The sequence below is a fragment of the Misgurnus anguillicaudatus genome, chromosome 17, assembly GCF_027580225.2.
Source record: "Misgurnus anguillicaudatus chromosome 17, ASM2758022v2, whole genome shotgun sequence".
Taxonomy (NCBI): Eukaryota; Metazoa; Chordata; class Actinopteri; order Cypriniformes; family Cobitidae; genus Misgurnus; species Misgurnus anguillicaudatus.
In genome coordinates, this window is record NC_073353.2 from 10,140,756 (window position 1) to 10,160,597 (window position 19,842).

General features: G+C 36.7%; 3 long non-coding RNA genes across 8 annotated transcripts; 1 reads left to right on the plus strand and 2 right to left on the minus strand.

The window, feature by feature from the left end:
• Positions 1 to 744: 744 nt before the first annotated feature.
• Positions 745 to 6,570, minus strand: LOC141350242 (uncharacterized). Of its 2 annotated transcripts, XR_012358266.1 has the most exons (4): positions 6,518 to 6,570; positions 4,844 to 5,470; positions 3,046 to 3,149; positions 745 to 2,022 (listed from the first exon to the last, which is right to left on the minus strand). It is a non-coding gene; the product is annotated as an uncharacterized lncRNA (long non-coding RNA). The 2 variants fall into 2 exon arrangements; XR_012358265.1 differs by having other exon boundaries at positions 748 to 3,149.
• Positions 5,106 to 19,552, plus strand: LOC141350243 (uncharacterized). Of its 4 annotated transcripts, XR_012358268.1 has the most exons (8): positions 5,106 to 5,242; positions 14,670 to 14,768; positions 14,937 to 15,247; positions 15,826 to 15,880; positions 16,154 to 16,222; positions 18,281 to 18,334; positions 18,487 to 18,540; positions 19,199 to 19,552. It is a non-coding gene; the product is annotated as an uncharacterized lncRNA (long non-coding RNA). The 4 variants fall into 4 exon arrangements; XR_012358270.1 differs by lacking the exons at positions 18,281 to 18,334; positions 18,487 to 18,540; positions 19,199 to 19,552 and having other exon boundaries at positions 14,871 to 15,247; positions 16,154 to 16,847; XR_012358269.1 differs by lacking the exons at positions 18,281 to 18,334; positions 18,487 to 18,540; positions 19,199 to 19,552 and having other exon boundaries at positions 14,897 to 15,247; positions 16,154 to 16,846.
• LOC129435166 (uncharacterized) lies at positions 14,616 to 18,647 on the minus strand. 2 transcript variants are annotated; one of them, XR_012358272.1, is made up of 7 exons: positions 18,429 to 18,647; positions 18,261 to 18,343; positions 18,087 to 18,161; positions 16,137 to 16,210; positions 15,790 to 15,889; positions 15,168 to 15,230; positions 14,616 to 15,080 (listed from the first exon to the last, which is right to left on the minus strand). It is a non-coding gene; the product is annotated as an uncharacterized lncRNA (long non-coding RNA). The 2 variants fall into 2 exon arrangements; XR_012358271.1 differs by having other exon boundaries at positions 18,087 to 18,343; positions 18,429 to 18,569.
• Positions 19,553 to 19,842: the final 290 nt, after the last annotated feature.

Genomic DNA, 19,842 nt, shown 5'->3' on the forward strand with positions numbered 1-19,842 from the left:
TCTGTACACATACAGTTCATTAACTCCCTCACAGAACCTCACAAAACACATTGGGACACAACGTGAGCCAACGCACCGATACAGTGCCATACAAGGATCAAATTCATACATCCTGGGTCCCAAACCGCCCCATTCATTCCTGCCCGGAATAAAAAAAAAAAAAAACAATAATCGGGAAATCAACATGACCCTTAACGCACAAATACAGTGCTATTTAAAGATCAAGATTAATCTATATACCTTATTAATGAGCCATACTTCATATACAGTTTTATTAATTCCTGTGCAGAATAAAAAAAACCTTAACACAACCTTTCCCAGATAGCACACGTACGTCGCGGAGACGTCTGCTTAATATCGCTTCATCTTCTGTAGATCGGCTGCGAACATTGAAAAGTAAGACGTCTGCAATATCTCTGCAAGACGTCTTGGCGATGTCTTGAAACATTCGAAATTTTTACGAGCTGCATGCATCTTCTGGAGATCTTGAATCCGAGCAAACGCAGACGAATCAGTTGACCTCAATGCTCAACTCGTTTCATTGTTTACACTTATTTCTTGTTTAATTGTATTGAACACAAACAAAAGATTAAAAAAAAACTCAGCTGCATATAATTCGCCAGTTTTTTAAGAGTTTGGCATTTATTTAGCATTCATAAAATATTATTTTTATATACCCTACCTCGTATCACGTGTAATACAGAAACATCATACCCGTATGTATACTGTATGCGTTTAGTCCAGTTTCACTTGCATATTTGGCAGTAAGGACGAGGGGACTCCTGCATTTAAATTGCGTTTATGTTTTAAGTGCAGAATAAAACACATAAAGGTACTCAAAGAAAGTACCTTGTACACGGAAATAATCTTACTGGCAACATTTTAACAAATATACTGTAACCAATAATGGACAGCAGTCTCTGCACCGTTCTCTAACAGATGTCTGTAGATGAAGAAACCTTATACAATGTCGAAACACATTATACATGTATTCATTTGACCAGGTATTATCCAGCATCACAGCATGAATTGTTCTGACAAGTTTGTTTACCAAATTAAATTTATGAAACTTATGTGCTGAATGTTCTTTACATCAAGAGCCTACCCAATATACTGCAAAGCTATGACATTTACCACCTGCTCATTTAATCACTGCACAAGACCCAGAGCATATCATGACACTTTACATTTTAGACTTTGCATGCTCTACATAAAGAAGGAATTCTTTAAAAATGAATGAATTTATAATTAACCTAAAAATTAAAGCATTAAAAACACTGTGATGTAGTAAGTGCTGAAAGTAGCATGTGACACTGTGAATATAATCACAATTTAAATAATGGAGACTGTTACACAAGACTTAGATGCAACTTTAATTACAATACAACATTCAGTACACCAGGGGATTTTAAACTGTGGGTCAGGAGGACCCACTTGTCGGTCACACTGTAGGTTAAGGTGTGTTGCACACCTTAATGATCCAACAACAGTTTGGCCAAATTAATAATTAACAATGACAATGGTTTTGAAAGAATATACCATAAAATATTTGGTTTTGCAAATAAACAAAATCATCAGCTCATTAGAAGAGATCTCAATGAACTGAACTGAGTCTGTCAGATAAGAGTCATACAAAATGTGCAGAGCAATGGGCTTCAAGGAATAACGTTAAGAACCACTGCTTTACATTGAAATATTATGAAAATAAAATGACTCCACTGAAAGAGAACAAATGTGTTTTACCCCATTAAAAAAATTTATATTTAAAAATATTTTAGTGGGTCTAGAATAGATTACACTTGTCTAATAGGTTTTGAAATGAAAAGTTTGGAAACCCCAGCTTTACACAATTAACATTAAGTTGTAATATAACTGAAATAAATAGCATTTGCAATTGACAGACATTAAATTAAACTGATGGCAGATGAGGTGTGGGGATGATGCTGGGCCAGAGTTGAATCTGTGCATCTTAGTAGATCAGGGTGGTTCATCCTTAAGTTCTGCATTAAAAAGAGAAATGATCTAAAAAGAAAAAGAAAAAAAATCGACATTGGACTATCAACCCCAAATTAATAATAATGCAATTAAATGCAAACAAACCTGTCAACCGTCAATATGTAAGGAATAACTGACGACGGGCCATTGAATTATAAGAAAATAATGCACACCCAAGGTGCAATGCGGCACGATGCGAAGCGGAGTGCCGTTACACTGCGGGTGTGCTTTATTTCCAAATAATTCAAAGGACCGGAGTCAATCACTCCTCCAATACCACGGTTACCACAAACATTGCTCTGGTGCCTATTTTTAAGACATTTGACAAGTTAGGTGTGTGGTTATCAGAAATTAATGCATACCCACGGAACATTTCTCAGCCAATCAGAATACAGCATTCAACAGACCCGTGGTATAAATAACAGATACTACACACCTGTGTCCAATACATCAAGATTCTCACAACATTTTAGGGCTAGCTTATTACCACAGTTCTGGCTATTCTTCATATTTTGTGTGGTTGTTAGTTTGCAACTGTGACAAAAATGAACTTTTCATTAACATTACCATTTGTTCACTTAAGCTGACTTCCAAGAGCAGAGTTATCTAACACAGTAAGTGTTTTTTAACATTAAATATAGATTTCTTTTTTTGTGACCAATCAATGGTTGTGTTAAAAACATGGGAGGATAATCAGGTGGTGACAATTCTGTGAAATATTGTGCAGTGTTACAGACAACTCGGATTTCTGATGTTATGTCATTAAATATCCTACCTCCGACCTCAATGCATTCCAGTCAATCACATATCACATTTGCGTGTTTACCACATAATGAGACGCCAGGAGAAGTTTGTGCTCTTGTGCCAATTATGGCAGAAAACGGTTACTGGATAATTTAACATTCATGTTCATAAATATTATGTGCTGTAAAAATAGTTTAAAGTTTGTTTGCGGTTCATGTAAGGCTGTGAAAGGCTAGCCACCACCTTGTCTGCAATGTCAAATGATGCATCTCGTTGAGGTCGGTGTTGAGAGGTCGGATACTCAACTTTGTTTGCTGTTCCAGACTTCTTACGGGTTTGAGGTCAATAATATCCAACATCCAAGTTGTCTCGAACACAGCATTAGTTCATAGACTCCAGTTCAGTTCTATCTGTAACAAAAGAACACAATGAGACCATCATCACATCAGGCAAAGTATTTCATTTATATAAATTGCACCCAAAGAAAAACCAAAATATTAAAAACATGAAAGATCAAAATCTTCATTTAAACCCAAAGGGGACCAGCCTAGTAATACCATTCTCTGCTACTTTGCTTGAGCGGATGTACGAAGTCTGACGTAGTCAGGCTAAAAGGGGACATGGTCTTTAAATAAAACACCCAAAATTACTCTCTTTGTAAGAGTTTTCAATATCTCCACCACAGTAAGAATTCATTCCTTTCTCAATACTTAAACATTAACGGTCACGTTTTTCCTGATCCCATATTTCAAACTTTAGTTAGTGTGTAATGTTGCTGTAATAGCATAAATAATACCTGTAAATGATAAAGCTCAAAGTTCACTGCGAGCCGGCGATGTATATTCTTTAACAGAATTCCCCTTTCAATACAGCGAACGGCCGGTTTGGACTACAGCCCTCTACTTCCCGGTTGAATGACGTCAAAGCAAGTGTGTTTGACTAAACTCCGTCCTGGCTAAGCTAAGCTGCTGTCAAATCACAACACACTAAACAAACTACACAATCAGAACTCATTACGTATTTCTGAAGGAGGGACTTCATAGGACAAAGAAGACATTAGCCGTTTTTAGGACAGTGAAAGCACTATATAGATAAGTAGATTGTGTGAAAAATACCGCATGTGAAACATGTACTCATGTTATATTGCGCACTGTAAACACAATCAAAGCTTCAAAAACACAGGAAAAACGGGACCTTTAAAGCGTAACTAAACCCCCGGTCAGAGCCTGACTCCACCCACTGGCAATATTTGAAAAATGCAAGAAAAGTGGGCAGATCCCAACGGAGAGAGAGGGGACGAACTAAGCTCGTACCAAGTGTGTGGTGAGATCGTAACAAGGGCGTGGTGAGCTTGAACCTGCTTACGTCACGAGTCATTTTTTGGACCCAACATCCAATAGGAAAATTCAACTGCAGTAGCCACCGTTCAACCTGAAGAGGGCAGCACTCAGACGTTTTTACACCATATATTGCAGTATTGAAACACTTTATATCCAAATGTCAAAAAACTTACTAAAATCAATGAACAGCACTAATAAAGCATCATTTTTACAGATCATTAACTTAAAAAAGTTGGTTTAGGGTTTAGTTACTCTTTAAAGTTGTTCAGTATTATGGTTGTAATCAATAATATGACAGGCAATTTTATTTAAAGATCATATCCTCTTTGGGTTTAAATGCAGATTTTAATCTTTCATGCCATGAAGGCAATAACGGCCAAACATCTGTCCTTGTATTGTTTCGATTAGAAAAACAGGTCTAAGCACCTAAAGCTGGGAGAGCATGGTGAGGGTGTTGATTGAACTAGATCTATTGACCCCTCATTGATTTTGATCGAAGGTGAGAGGTGCATAAATACATAGGAGAAAGTAAGTGACTGAAGTACGGTTGTTTCAAATAACTGTAAACATTGGTCCCTACAAATGAAGGCCCGCCTCTCCCCATATTCAATTGGACAATGGAAAGACACAAATGACGTCGGGTGTTTTTCCACTCTTAGCGCTCCTTCAAAAATCCATGTTTCAGTAGAGGGCAAAAATGCAAGGCGTTCAGTGCGCATAAACAGCGCACATAACGCTCAATGCTGCAGTTAAAAAAGATTTACCTCATAGTAAAGACAACTGGATCTGAACCGTAATGATGGTCTTCAGAAGGCCTCTCATGGTGGCCTTGATTCAGAGGTTTGAGAAGACTACCAAGCACCAAAGCCAGCTAACAGGTGGACCAAACATCAAGCCAGAATTCTGCATGAGTCAGGTAAGCAGAATAAAAGACGCTGTAAATAAACAATAATAAAAGATGGTCATTAATGACTTAATGCTTTCATATTCATGTTAATGCTTTGAAAATTATCTTATTTCTTTCAGAACCTTTTGATAATATTGCCCAATGCAACAAATGGAAAAAAGCATGCTTTATGACAACCTCAGCAGCAGAGCCCATGACTTTCTCCTGGGTAGACGAGAAAAAAAAGTTTGGTATCAACACCCATCTAACAATTAAGGTAAAAGATAAAGTTTTATGATCCCTGCATTCAGGTTAGAGTATGGGGTAAGTTGACCGTTCTATGAGTGTTCCTCAAATGCAAAGTTGCATCCTGTGGAGGCTGCGTCCATCTTAGTCCTGTCCTTCTGAGATTTCGATGTTAGAAAAAAGCCAGAATGAGATGGTTTAGTTTGATGTCCAAGGCAACGTCATAATGGTTTCCGCCCCAGTGATCATGGCATGAAAACTTTAAAGAGAAGTTAAAAATTAGCAATGCATCACCAAAAAAAATCCAATAATGTAGTACAGTGAATAAAAGTCATGTATCAACTGTCTTTACAACATGGACAGTTAAACATTTTGTAATTAAATTAAAACAACAAAAGAGAAAACAAGCAGATTGAGATGTCCTTCGACGATGCTTGATTACGTGGCAACCGAGACATGCAGCCTCCTAGGACGGAGCCTTATTTATAAAAAAAAAAAAAAGGACGGAGCCTTATTTATTTTTACTTTATATATGTATAATGTACCCCCTTGTATTTCTTATTATTTAAAAAAATATTAAAAATAATTTTAAAAGGACGCAGCTGTGCGTTTGAGAAACGACCGGAAACGACTTATATGTCGCGAGGCCATCACGTGACCACAATATTTACCAGAAGACCGTTATTTGCTCGATTACCCTAAACCTTTTTGTCGCAAATAACATCATTAATAACCTGTAAATAATAAATTTTGTACACATTACGTTCCTCTTCACTTTGTAATAGTATGTTTTTGGTTTAATAGTCGGCTTTAAGTTAGTTTTTCTGTCAGTTTGATCGTCAAAATATTGGTAAGTATAGCTTGTCATTCCTGGGTTTTAATTGTTAGAAATACGAATTAAAGAACAGATATAACTAATATAACTGAAACAATTAATAAATACAATTATCGAACCACTCCAATAGAACAACGTTAACGGTTTTGAGTGGGTTCTAGGAAAGGTCTGACTGACGGTAACGTTATCCGTATAAGGGCCATTTTAACGTAACGTTAAAGGGCGGGAAAGGTTTGAGACATTTAATAACTCTATTAAACTGGCTGGTTTATCCCCACCAGTGCGTAACATGTAAAGTTAACGTTACAACGGGGCTTCGGGACTTTGCAGCGGCCTGAATAGCAGTGCATTGATAAACGTTAATAAGCTTTTAATCGCGTATAGAACATAAATATACGACGATCATTCTGTAGATCGACTAACTTACATGCATGCATAACAACATATTTTCTGTTAAAATGGTTAACTTACATTGACACTGAAACTCTGCCGTCAGCACTGTTGCTTCACCCGTTGGTACATCACCGCGGTCAAGCCAGCCGCTGTTTGAAAATACACGGTCAAGCCAGCCGCGCTTCAAATTAAGCATGTGCGCCTATTACTAAACATACGGTAATTTCAAGAACAGCAGAGAGAACGCGCTTTCAGAGCGCTTGGTTTCCTCTCTCTCTCTCTCTCTCTCTCTCTCTCTCGCTCTCTCTCTCTCTCTTTCTCTCGCTCTCTCTCTCTCTCTTTTTTTTTCTCTCTTTCATTCATTCATTCTTTCTTTTTTTCTCTCTTTCTCTGTCTCTCTCTCTCTCTCTCTCTCTCTCTCTCTCTCTCAAAAATCAAAATTGAATTTGCTTACTATAAACTTGTGAATAATCAAATGCTGTTTTATGATATATGGTGTTTTAAAGATATTTTATGTGTGTTATTAGAGGGTCAGTTGATATTGAATATCTAATTATTTTATTATTATTTTTTATTGTGATTATGTATGATACATAAATGAAGAGGAATAAAAGTTGGTTAATCCTCTCTCTCTCTCTCTCTCTCTCTCTCTCTCTTTCTTTTTTTCTCTCCTTCTGGCTTATAAACACTAAGTTTAAATAAAGTATAAAAAAATATGATCTGTTTTTATAGGGGACATCCCATACTGTATGAATACCTCATATTCAACAACTTGACTGCACCATTTTGGACATATATACCATCACTCCACTTTAGAGGCCTATAAACACTTCATTTCAAAAGAGTAGAAAAAAATTATGATCTGTTTTTGTGGGGGACGTCCCGTGCTGTATGCATGCCTCATGTTTGTCCATTTGACTGCACCATTTTGGAAATATATACCATCACTCCACTTTAGAGGCGTATAAACACTTCATTTCAAAAGAGTAGAAAAAAATTATGATCTGTTTTTGAAGGGGACGTCCCATACTGTATGCATACCTCATATTTAACCATTTCACTGCACCATTTTGGAAATATATACCATCACTCCACCCCAGAGGCCCATAAACACTTCATTTCAAAAGAGTAGAAAAAAATTATGATCTGTTTTTGAAGGGGACGTCCCACACTGTATGCACACCTCATATTTAACCATTTCACTGCGCCATTTTGGACATATATACCATCACTCCACTTTAGAGGCCTATAAAGACTTCATTTCAAAAGAGTAGAAAAACATTATGATCTGTTTTTATAGGGGACATCCCATACTGTATGCATACCTCATATTTAACCATTTCACTGCACCATTTTGGAAATATATACCATCACTCCACTTTAGAGGCCTATAAACACTTCATTTCAAAAGAGTAGAAAAAAATCACGATCTGTCTTTGACGGGGACGTCCCATACTGTATGCATACCTCATATTTAACCATTTGACTGCACGATTTTGGAAATATATACCATCGCTCCACTTTGGAGGCCTGTGGACACTTCATTTCGGGAGAGTAGAAGAGAATTGTGATCTGTTTTTGTGGGGGACGTCCCATGCTGTGTGCATGCCTCGTGTTTGCCCGTTTCACTGCGCCATTTTGGAAATATATACCATCCCTCCACTTTAGAGGCCTCTAAAGACTTCATTTCAAAAGAGTAGAAAAACACCATGATCCGTTCCTGAAGGGGACGTCCCACACTGTATGCACACCTCACATTCAACCACTTGACTGCACCATCTTGGAAATACACACCATCACTCCACTCCAGAGGCCCCCAAAGACTTCACTTCAAAAGAGCAGAAAAAAACTATGATCTGTTTTTAAAGGGGACGTCCCATACTGTATGCATACCTCATATTTAACCATTTCACTGCACCATTTTGGAAATATATACCATCACTCCACTTTAGAGGCCTATAAAGACTTCATTTCAAAAGAGTAGAAAAAATTATGATCTTTTTTTGAAGGGGACGTCCCATACTGTGTGCATACCTCATATTTACCCATTTCACTGCACCATTTTGGAAATATATACCATCACTCCACTTTAGAGGCCTCCAAAGACTTCATTTCAAAAGAGTAGAAAAATATTATGATCTGTTTTTGAAGGGGACGTCCCATACTGTATGCATACCTCATATTTAACCATTTCACTGCACCATTTTGGAAATATATACCATCACTCCACTTTAGAGGCCTCCAAAGACTTCATTTCAAAAGAGTAGAAAAAATTGTGATCTGTTTTTGAGGGGGACGTCCCGTGCTGTGTGCATGCCTCGTGTTTGGCCATTTCGCTGCACCATTTTGGAAGTGTGTGCCATCGCTCCACTTTGGAGGCCCCTGGAGACTTCATTTCAGAAGAGTGGAAAAACATTATGATCTGTTTTTATAGGGGACGTCCCATACTGTATGCATACCTCATATTTAACCATTTCACTGCGATATTTTGGAAATATATACCATCACTCCACTTTAGAGGCCTATAAAGACTTCATTTCAAAAGAGTAGAAAAACATTATGATCTGTTTTTATAGGGGACGTCCCATACTGTATGCATACCTCATATTTAACCATTTGACTGCGCCATTTTGGACATATATACCATCACTCCACTTTAGAGGCCTATAAACACTTCATTTCAAAAGAGTAGAAAAAAATTATGATCTGTTTTTATAGGGGACGTCACATACTGTATGCATACCTCATATTTAACCATTTGACTGCACGATTTTGGAAATATATACCATCACTCCACTTTAGAGGCCCCTAAAGACTTCATTTCAAAAGAGTAGAAAAATATTATGATCTCTTTTTGAAGGGGACGTCCCATACTGTATGCATACCTCATATTTAACCATTTCACTTCTCCATTTTGGAAATATATACCATCACTCCACTTTAGAGGCCTCTAAAGACTTCATTTCAAAAGAGTAGAAAAACATTATGATCTGTTTTTGAAGGGGACGTCCCATACTGTATGCATACCTCATATTTAACCATTTCACTGCGATATTTTGGAAATATATACCATCACTCCACTTTAGAGGCCTATAAAGACTTCATTTCAAAAGAGTAGAAAAACATTATGATCTGTTTTTATAGGGGACGTCCCATACTGTATGCATACCTCATATTTAACCATTTCACTGCACCATCCTGGACATAGATACCATCACTCCACTTTAGAGGCCTATAAACACTTCATTTCAAAAGAGTAGAAAAAAATTATGATCTGTTTTTATAGGGGACGTCACATACTGTATGCATGCCTCATATTTAACCATTTCACTGCACCATTTTGGACATGTATACCATCACTCCACTTTAGAGGCCTCTAAAGACTTCATTTCAAAAGAGTAGAAAAAAATTATGATCTGTTTTTGAAGGCGACGTCCCATACTGTATGCATACCTCATATTTGACTGCACCATTTTGGACATATATACCATCACTCAACTTTAGAGGCCTATAAAGACTTCATTTCAAAAGAGTAGAAAAAAATTATGATCTGTTTTTATAGGGGACATCCCATACTGTATGCATACCTCATATTTAACCATTTGACTGCACCATTTTGGAAATATATACCATCACTCCACTTTAGAGGCCTATAAACACTTCATTTCAAAAGAGTAGAAAAAAATTATGATCTGTTTTTATAGGGGACATTACATACTGTATGCATACCTCATATTTAACCATTTCACTGCACAATTTTGGAAATATATACCATCACTCCACTTTAGAGGCCCTTAAAGACTTCATTTCAAAAGAGTAGAAAAAAAATTATGATCTGTTTTTATAGGGGAAATCCCATACTGTATGCATACCTCATATTTAACCATTTCACTGCGCCATTTTGGAAATAAATACCATCACTCCACTTTAGAGGCCTCTAAAGACTTCATTTCAAAAGAGTAGAAAAACATTATGATCTGTTTTTGAAGGGGACGTCCCATACTGTATGCATACCTCTTATTTAACCATTTCACTGCACCATTTTGGAAATATATACCATCACTCCACTTTAGAGGCCCTTAAAGACTTCATTTCAAAAGAGTAGAAAAAAATTATGATCTGTTTTTATAGGGGAAATCCCATACTGTATGCATACCTCATATTTAACCATTTCACTGCGCCATTTTGGAAATAAATACCATCACTCCACTTTAGAGGCCTCTAAAGACTTCATTTCAAAAGAGTAGAAAAACATTATGATCTGTTTTTGAAGGGGACGTCCCATACTGTATGCATACCTCTTATTTAACCATTTCACTGCACCATTTTGGAAATATATACCATCACTCCACTTTAGAGGCCCTTAAAGACTTCATTTCAAAAGAGTAGAAAAAAATTATGATCTGTTTTTGAAGGGGACGTCCCATACTGTGTGCATACCTCATATTTACCCATTTCACTGCACCATTTTGGAAATATATACCATCACTCCACTTTAGAGGCCCCTAAAGACTTCATTTCAAAAGAGTAGAAAAATATTATGATCTGTTTTTGAAGGGGACGTCCCATACTGTATGCATACCTCATATTTAACCATTTCACTGCACCATTTTGGAAATATATACCATCACTCCACTTTAGAGGCCTATAAAGACTTCATTTCAAAAGAGTAGAAAAAAATTATGATCTGTTTTTGAAGGGGACGTCCCATACTGTATGCATACCTCATATTTACCATTTGACTGCACCATTTTGGAAATATATACCATCACTCCACTTTAGAGGCCCCTAAAGACTTCATTTCAAAAGAGTAGAAAAAAATGATTCTACTTTATTATTATATGTCCAAAATGGTGCAGTGAAATGGTTAAATATGAGGTATGCATACAGTATGGGACGTCCCCTTCAAAAACAGATCATAATTTTTTTCTACTCTTTTGAAATGAAGTCTTTAGGGGCCTCTAAAGTGGAGTGATGGTATATATTTCCAAAATGGTGCAGTCAAATGGTTAAATATGAGGTATGCATACAGTATGGTATGTCCCCTATAAAAACAGATCAGACTTTTTTTCTACTCTTTTGAAATGAAGTCTTTATAGGCCTCTAAAGTGGAGTGATGGTATATATTTCCAAAATGGCGCAGTGAAATGGTTAAATATGAGGTATGCATACATTATGGGACGTCCCCTTCAAAAACAGATCATAATGTTTTTCTACTCATTTGAAATGAAGTCTTTAGGGGCCTCTAAAGTGGAGTGATGGTATATATTTCCAAAATTGAGCAGTGAAATTGTTAAATATGAGGTATGCATACAGTATGGGACGTCCCCTTCAAAAACAGATAAAAAATTTTTTCTACTCTTTTGAAATGAAGTGTTTATAGGCCTCTAAAGTGGAGTGATGGTATATATGTTCAAAATGGTGCAGTCAAATGGTTAAATATGAGGTATGCATACAGTATGGGATGTCCCCTATAAAAACAGATCATAATTTTTTTCTACTCTTTTGAAATGAAGTGTTTATAGGCCTCTAAAGTTGAGTGATGGTATATATGTCCAAATGGTGCAGTCAAATGGTTAAATATGAGGTATGCATACAGTATGGGACGTCCCCTTCAAAAACAGATCATAATTTTTTTCTACTCTTTTGAAATGAAGTCTTTAGAGGCCTCTAAAGTGGAGTGATGGTGTATATTTCCAAAATGGTGCAGTCAAATGGTTAAATATGAGGTATGCATACAGTATGGGACGTCCCCTTCAAAAACAGATCATAATTTTTTTCTACTGTTTTGATATGTTGTCTTTAGGGGCCTCTAATGTGTAGTGATGTTATATATTTCCAAAATGTTGCAGTCAAATTTTTAAATATGAGGTATGCATACAGTATGGGACGTCCCCTTCAAAAACAGATCATAATTTTTTTCTACTCTTTTGAAATGAAGTCTTTAGAGGCCTCTAAAGTGGAGTGATGGTATATATTTCCAAAATGGTGCAGTGAAATGGTTAAATATGAGGTATGCATACAGTATGGGACGTCCCCTTCAAAAACAGATCATAATGTTTTTCTACTCTTTTGAAATGAAGTCTTTAGAGGCCTCTAAAGTGGAGTGATGGTATATATTTCCAAAATTGAGCAGTGAAATTGTTAAATATGAGGTATGCATACAGTATGGGACGTCCCCTTCAAAAACAGATCAAAAAATTGTTCTACTCTTTTGAAATGAAGTGTTTATAGGCCTCTAAAGTGGAGTGATGGTATATATGTCCAAAATGGTGCAGTGAAATGGTTAAATATGAGGTATGCATACAGTATGGGATGTCCCCTATAAAAACAGATCATAATTTTTTTCTACTCTTTTGAAATGAAGTCTTTGGAGGCCTCTAAAGTGGAGTGATGGTATATATTTCCAAAATGGCGCAGTGAAATGGTTAAATATGAGGTATGCATTCAGTATGGGACGTCCCCTTCAAAAACAGATCATAATGTTTTTCTACTCTTTTGAAATGAAGTCTTTAGGGGCCTCTAAAGTGCAGTGATGGTATATATTTCCAAAATGGTGCAGTGAAATGGTTAAATATGAGGTATGCATACCGTATGGGACGTCCCCTTCAAAAACAGATCATAATTTTTTTCTACTCTTTTGAAATGAAGTCTTTGGAGGCCTCTAAAGTGGAGTGATGGTATATATTTCCAAAATGGCGCAGTGAAATGGTTAAATATGAGGTATGCATACAGTATGGGACGTCCCCTTCAAAAACAGATCATAATTTTTTTCTACTCTTTTGAAATGAAGTCTTTATAGGCCTCTAAAGTGGAGTGATGGTATATATTTCCAAAATGGTGCAGTGAAATGGTTAAATATGAGGTATGCATTCAGTATGGGACGTCCCCTTCAAAAACAGATCATAATGTTTTTCTACTCTTTTGAAATGAAGTCTTTAGGGGCCTCTAAAGTGGAGTGATGGTATATATTTCCAAAATGGAGCAGTGAAATGGTTAAATATGAGGTATGCATACAGTATGGGACGTCCCCTTCAAAAACAGATCATAATTTTTTTCTACTCTTTTGAAATGAAGTCTTTGGAGGCCTCGAAAGTGGAGTGATGGTATATATTTCCAAAATGGCGCAGTGAAATGGTTAAATATGAGGTATGCATACAGTATGGGACGTCCCCTTCAAAAACAGATCATAATGTTTTTCTACTCTTTTGAAATGAAGTGTTTATAGGCCTCTAAAGTGGAGTGATGGTATATATGTCCAAAATGGTGCAGTGAAATGGTTAATAATGAGGTATGCATAATTATGATTTTTGAGAGAGAGAGAGAGAGAGAGAGAGAGAGAGAGAGAGAGAGACAGAGAAAGAGAGAAAAAAAGAGAAAGAAAGAAAGAATGAATGAATGAAAGAGAGAAAAGAGAGAGAGAGAGAGCGAGAGAGAGAGAGAGAGAGAGAGAGAGAGAGAGAGAGAGAGAGAGAGAGAAAGCGAGCGAGTGGAAACCAAGCGCTCTGAAAGCGCGTTCTCTCTGCTGTTCTTGAAATTACCGTATGTTTAGTAATAGGCGCACACGCTTAATTTGAACCGCGGCTGGCTTGACCGTGTATTTTCAAACAGCGGCTGGCTTGACCGCGGTGGTACACCCTACTAGTTTGGGGAGTTAAAAATCGAGTTGGAAAAGAACAAAAAATCGTTCTGCGATCGTTCGACACGACACCCAGAAGCTGCAAAAACCGATTGAGGTTACACTCTACTGAATTATCGCACGTTGAGTGCTGGCAGCCCACACATCTTTCAGATGTGTTCGACTTCATGCTGATCTACACGCAAACCGACCGTGACATCAAGTACCGCGAGTTCAAACCTTTTCCGGGGCTTTCCCAAACTCTCGCGGTACTTTGATGTCATACCACGTGCTGTCTGCGCATCTCGGTGTTAAGTCAAACACACCTGAACGTATTTGTTGGCTGCACTCCCTTGCGCTCAGTGATGTAGGTGTAACAAATGTACGTATTTAAATGTATTAAATTGATATTATATAAATAAATATTGTAATAAAAATCTTTATAAAATGATTAGCTGTCATTAATAAATTAATATTTGATTTGAAACATCAGTATACGTGAATTAACCCTCAAGTTATGAAATGCCTAAACATCAAAATGGTGAAAATACAACAATGTATATTTGACCAATTCAGCATTTATTAACTTTTATCTTTTTAAATTGACTTCAGAAAGTTATCTACAGCCACACATCCACTGTATACCAAGTTATGATGATTAATTATGAAAATGCAAAAGGATTGATAGATCAGTAAACAAGCAACAAAAAGGTAATGTCTTAATAGATTTCTGCTTTTGTTACTTATTCATGTATTTGAATTACATAGTTCAAAATCAAACGTTAATAATTATAGGATTTCAACTTGTTGCAGCTTTACAAAAAATTTAGAATTTGTAGGAGCGCATGGACATCTGAGTAACAAAGTCATATTATGCAGATGGGTGCTCATGGTGGCCTCCAAATAAATACATGGACAGGCTGCTAAAGAGGGTCAGGATGATGGAGATGCAAGAGCCGAAGACCGCACAGCCAAACACCAGGCCAGAATTCGGCATGAGTCAGGTAAGCAGAATCAGTTAAACTGTATAAAATAATTAAATAATAGACAGTACAATTAATAACACATTATTTTTCATAGCTGTAAAAAACCAAAAGAATGAAACAGTACCTGCATTTTAGTTTCCAGCCTTTTTCACTAAGTTGCCGACAACTGGAAGAATGTCCCAAATTGCTGCAAAAAGAAATTCAGTAAGTCCTTATAAAAGAGATAGTTTAAAAAGTAAAACAGCTTCATTTAACTTAAAAATACCCCTAAATCCTTAAAGGAACACGCCCACATTTTGGGATTTAGCTTATTCACCGTATCCCCCAGAGTTAGATAAGTCCATACATACCTTTCTCATCCCTGTGCGTGCTGTAACTCTGTCTGATGCAGCCCCCGCTAGCTTAGCTTAGCACAAAGACTGGAAGTGAATGGCTCCAGCTAGCATACTGCTTCCAATAAGTGACAAAGTAACACGGACATTTTCCTATTTATGTGTTGTGATTTTTATAAATTCACTACCAGTCTTTTGTTCTAAGCTAAGCTAGTGGGGGCTGCGTCAGACAGAGTTACAGCACACACGGAGATGAGAATGGTATGTATGGACTTATCTAACTCTGTTTGTTTATTTGTAAATGTAAAAAATGCAGCTAACCATTCCCAGCTCCAGTGGGCAGGTTAAAGAGTATTTCTTAATATGAGACAGAAAACAGAAACACATTTTTAATGGCATTTAAAGACAACATACCACTTCATACAACTAAATTTTCTGTTTAATCCATAGATTGAGTAATTTTCACTCTAGAGACCCTGGGGTGACCACCAAGGACGAATGCAAAGTAAGTGACCTACAAAACAAAAACATTAATATTTTACGACTGTTTTGAGATAAGTACTCTGCATATCTATAGCAATATGCAGATTCTTGAGTAAGAATTTCTCTCAGACAATATAGACTCAGATGGCTTCATGGTTGACCACATTTGCAGTTTAACAATTTCTATCATGTTTAAGTTCTCACACAAAAATTGCTAGTCTAAGAATGCTGCAAGAAACCTTGTTCCCCACAAAGGCTTGATGGGTTGTGCAACTTACCTGCTTCCCATTTAGAGCTCCAGTGAGTGTCTCTTAGGTAGATCCTAATGCAGATGGATGGAATGTTGATCCGCCTAACATGCAAGGTAAAAGAGCATTTGATAGCATAGTGGATAAACAAATAGCTTTTTTCATTTTCTGAGCATTTTCAAAAACAACATAACACTTGCTATTACATTGTTATATATTACATGACCATGTCTAACTCTGATCCATACAAAACAGATTTTCTGTACCGAGAACTTTTGATGACCACGTTTTCAAAAATCTGACCTCAATTTTAGTAACCATTTAGATATTTTAGATGTAGTCCGAGAGCTTGCTGACCCTCCATTAAAAATGTATGTACGGTATACTGTTCATGTCCAGAAAGGTAATAAAAACATCATCAAAGTAGTTCTTGTGACATCAGTGGGTCAGTTAGAATTTGTTGAAGCAGCAAAAATACATTTAGGTCCAAAAATTACGACTTTATTCGGCATTGTCTTCTCTTCCGGATCTGTTGTGAACCGTGTGCATGACACTGCTGCTGTACGACGCTGCTGGCGTGTTATCTGGTGCACCCAAGCTTTTTTGTTTGTTTACAGTCTGAGGGAGACGCTGTAAACAAAACAATCTTCGCAAACATGTCTGAGGATTACACGTCAGCAGCGTCGTACGTCAGCAGTGCCACTGTGCACGCGCATTCGCAACAGACCCGGAAGAGAAGACAATGCTGAATAAATCGTTATTTTTGGACCAAAATGTATTTATGATGTCACATGGACTACTTTGATGATGTTTTAATTAACTTTCTGGAAATGATACAGTATACAGCACATACATTTTTTGGAGGGTCAGAAAGCTCTCAAGACTAAATCTAAAACATCTTAAACTGTGTTCCGAAGATGAACGGAGGTCTTACAAGTTTGGAACAACATGAGGGTGTGTCATTAATTACATTATTTTCATTTTTGGGTGAACTATCCCTTTAAATGGAAAACACCACCGCTTTCCAAAATGTTTTTACCTTAGACGAATTAATACATCCCTATCTTTTTTCAATGTGTGCACTTAATCTTTGTACAGTGCATTGTGAATGTGTTAGCATTTAGCCTAGCCCCATTCATTCCTTAAGATCCAAACAGGGATGAATTTAGAAGCCACCCAACCCTTTCATGTTTTCCCTATTTAAAGACTGTTACATAAGTAGTTACACGAGTAAGTATGGTGGCACAAAATAAAACATGGCGATTTCTTAAGTTTGCAGCACTTCAACCTCGGCGCGCAGTAACATCATCACTCCTGATTACTCCACCTCTCGCTCAAACTCAAAAGAGGGGGAGTAGTCAGTAGTGATGATGTTACTGCGCGCCGAGGAATGAATGGGGCTAGGCTAAATGCTAACACATTCACGACGTGCTGTACAAATATTAAGTGCATGCATTGATGAAATATAGGGATGTATTAATTTACCTAAGTTGAGGTAAGAACATAGTAAAATATTGAAAAACTGTGGTGTTTTCCTTTAAAAGCAGCACCCCTATTTATTTTGGGTGCTAAAAATATTTGCAACAGACAGTTAAGGCCTTATGCTGCATTCACACCGCCAACAACCTTGTCACTGTGTGTCAGGCATTTCTTTTATTAGGCGTTGTCCTAGTTAAAACTATAAACAAATGAGTAACAATCCTTTCAGTAAATGACAAAAGACGGATGACATGAACTTCACTGCTTCACTCTCATTGGTAGTTGCTGATGCTCCCAAAATTCCTTCATCAAGTTGAACTTACCTCAACGTTGTGGCATAGCTGGACATGCCCACTTCCTGTTGTCGATGGTCACAGTTGCTCATGTTGCTAAATGGGGCAAAGCTTTCATTGGAATGAACAAGATTGTGTTGCTAGTCGCTGGCGGTGTACAAGCAGCATTAGTGTGTGTGTCTTTAAAAATATATCAAATGCAAATTACCTGATCTAACATTCCCAGCTACAGAGGGCATCCTTTATTCAGTACCTAATGCAGATGGTTGGAGTGTTGATCCACCTAACATGAGGGATAAAAGAGTGTTTGTTAGCATAATGAGAAAGAAAACAGAAACACATTATTAGTGGCATTTAAAAACATAACACTTGTTTATACTACATTTTATGTTCAATCCATAGAGCACTCGTTTTGATTCCTGAGACCCTGGGGTGACCACCGTGAACAAATTCAGAGTAAGTTACCTAAAAAAATACAATAAAAATATTTATTTATAAAAAGTTCTCATGAAAAAGCATCATCATTAACTCGCATGAAGTGTTACCTTACCAACATGTTCAAGACAACATAACACTTGTTTATACTGCATTTTCTGTTTAATCCATAGAGCACTCAATTTGAGTCCTGAGACCCTGGGGTGACCACCGTGAACAAATACAGAGTAAGATACCTTAAAAAACAATAATATTTATTTATAAAAAGTTCTTATAAAAAAAGCATCATCATTAACTCGCATGAAGTGTTACCTTACCAACATTATACCAACAATCAAGATTATTGGTTTTAAGCAGACTGGGTTATCAGACAGTTTTGAGCGGTTCGTTTTACAGAAAGCTAAAACTATTCTTCAAGATCAAACTCATCCGCGAGTTCAAAATGCTTCCGTCTGGGTTACGCTATAGTATGCCAAAAATTAAGAGTAACCGGTATGGATTTTCTTTTATTCCTACTGCAGTAAGATTTTTAAACCTGTGAGATTGTTGTGTGTATTGTTTATGGATTGTTTTTAGTATGATGGTGTGTGTGATGCTTACAAATTTTCATGTTGCATAAAAAATTGCCCTCTGGGCTTACAATAAACTTGAACCTTGAACATGTTCAAGGAAGGTGCAGGTCTGATGATCCATCCAACATAAAAAAAAAACAGTAAATTTATACTTGGTTACATCTGTTGTAAAACAGACAAATGCAGTTATAAGAATTTTACCTAAACTACACACCTATTTGATTCTTAAGTTTAAATAAATCAAAATAATGCATTTAATAGTAAAAGCATTTTAAAAGCTACACTCCTAATTCATTTATCTTTGCTATTGCAGCTGCAAAAAGGCAGTCTTGACGGTACTAGGATGAATGCAAATAAAGACTAACCACCTGACTTCAGCGGTCCATGCAGGTGCTTGTTACCCCAAATACGGATGAAGAGTGACGAAGAGGATGATGACTTTTTCTCAAACATCTGCTGAAGATCTTAACAGGCTGAAGACAAATTAACAGACTGAGGGTTTATACAAAGAATCTTACTCAGCCAATATTAAAGATAAGATATTTTTACAAAATGTTCTTTTCAGTGTTTAGGATGATTTTATGTAGAAAACAGTACATCACAAAAAAGACTTTAGATGTGTTTTCATAGGCAGAGCCTTACACACACACTAACCACAATTATAAACGCAACAATAACACAGATTTTTAGACTGATTTCTGAATAACATTTGAGAGAAATAGGTCTTTTGGGGACATAGAAAATATTTCAGCTCATGAAAGTTCAGCTCATGAAATGAAAAATGGGGGCAAAAACAATTTTTAACAAGTGCAATATATCAAATATCAACCATAATACTGATCGTTTTAATCAAGTAAGCCACTATATCTTTCTAGAATCTTACACAAGACTCAGTTACATGAACGATCAAAATAAATTAACGTCTGTCAGGTGGGCGAAATATCAATATTAAAGCAT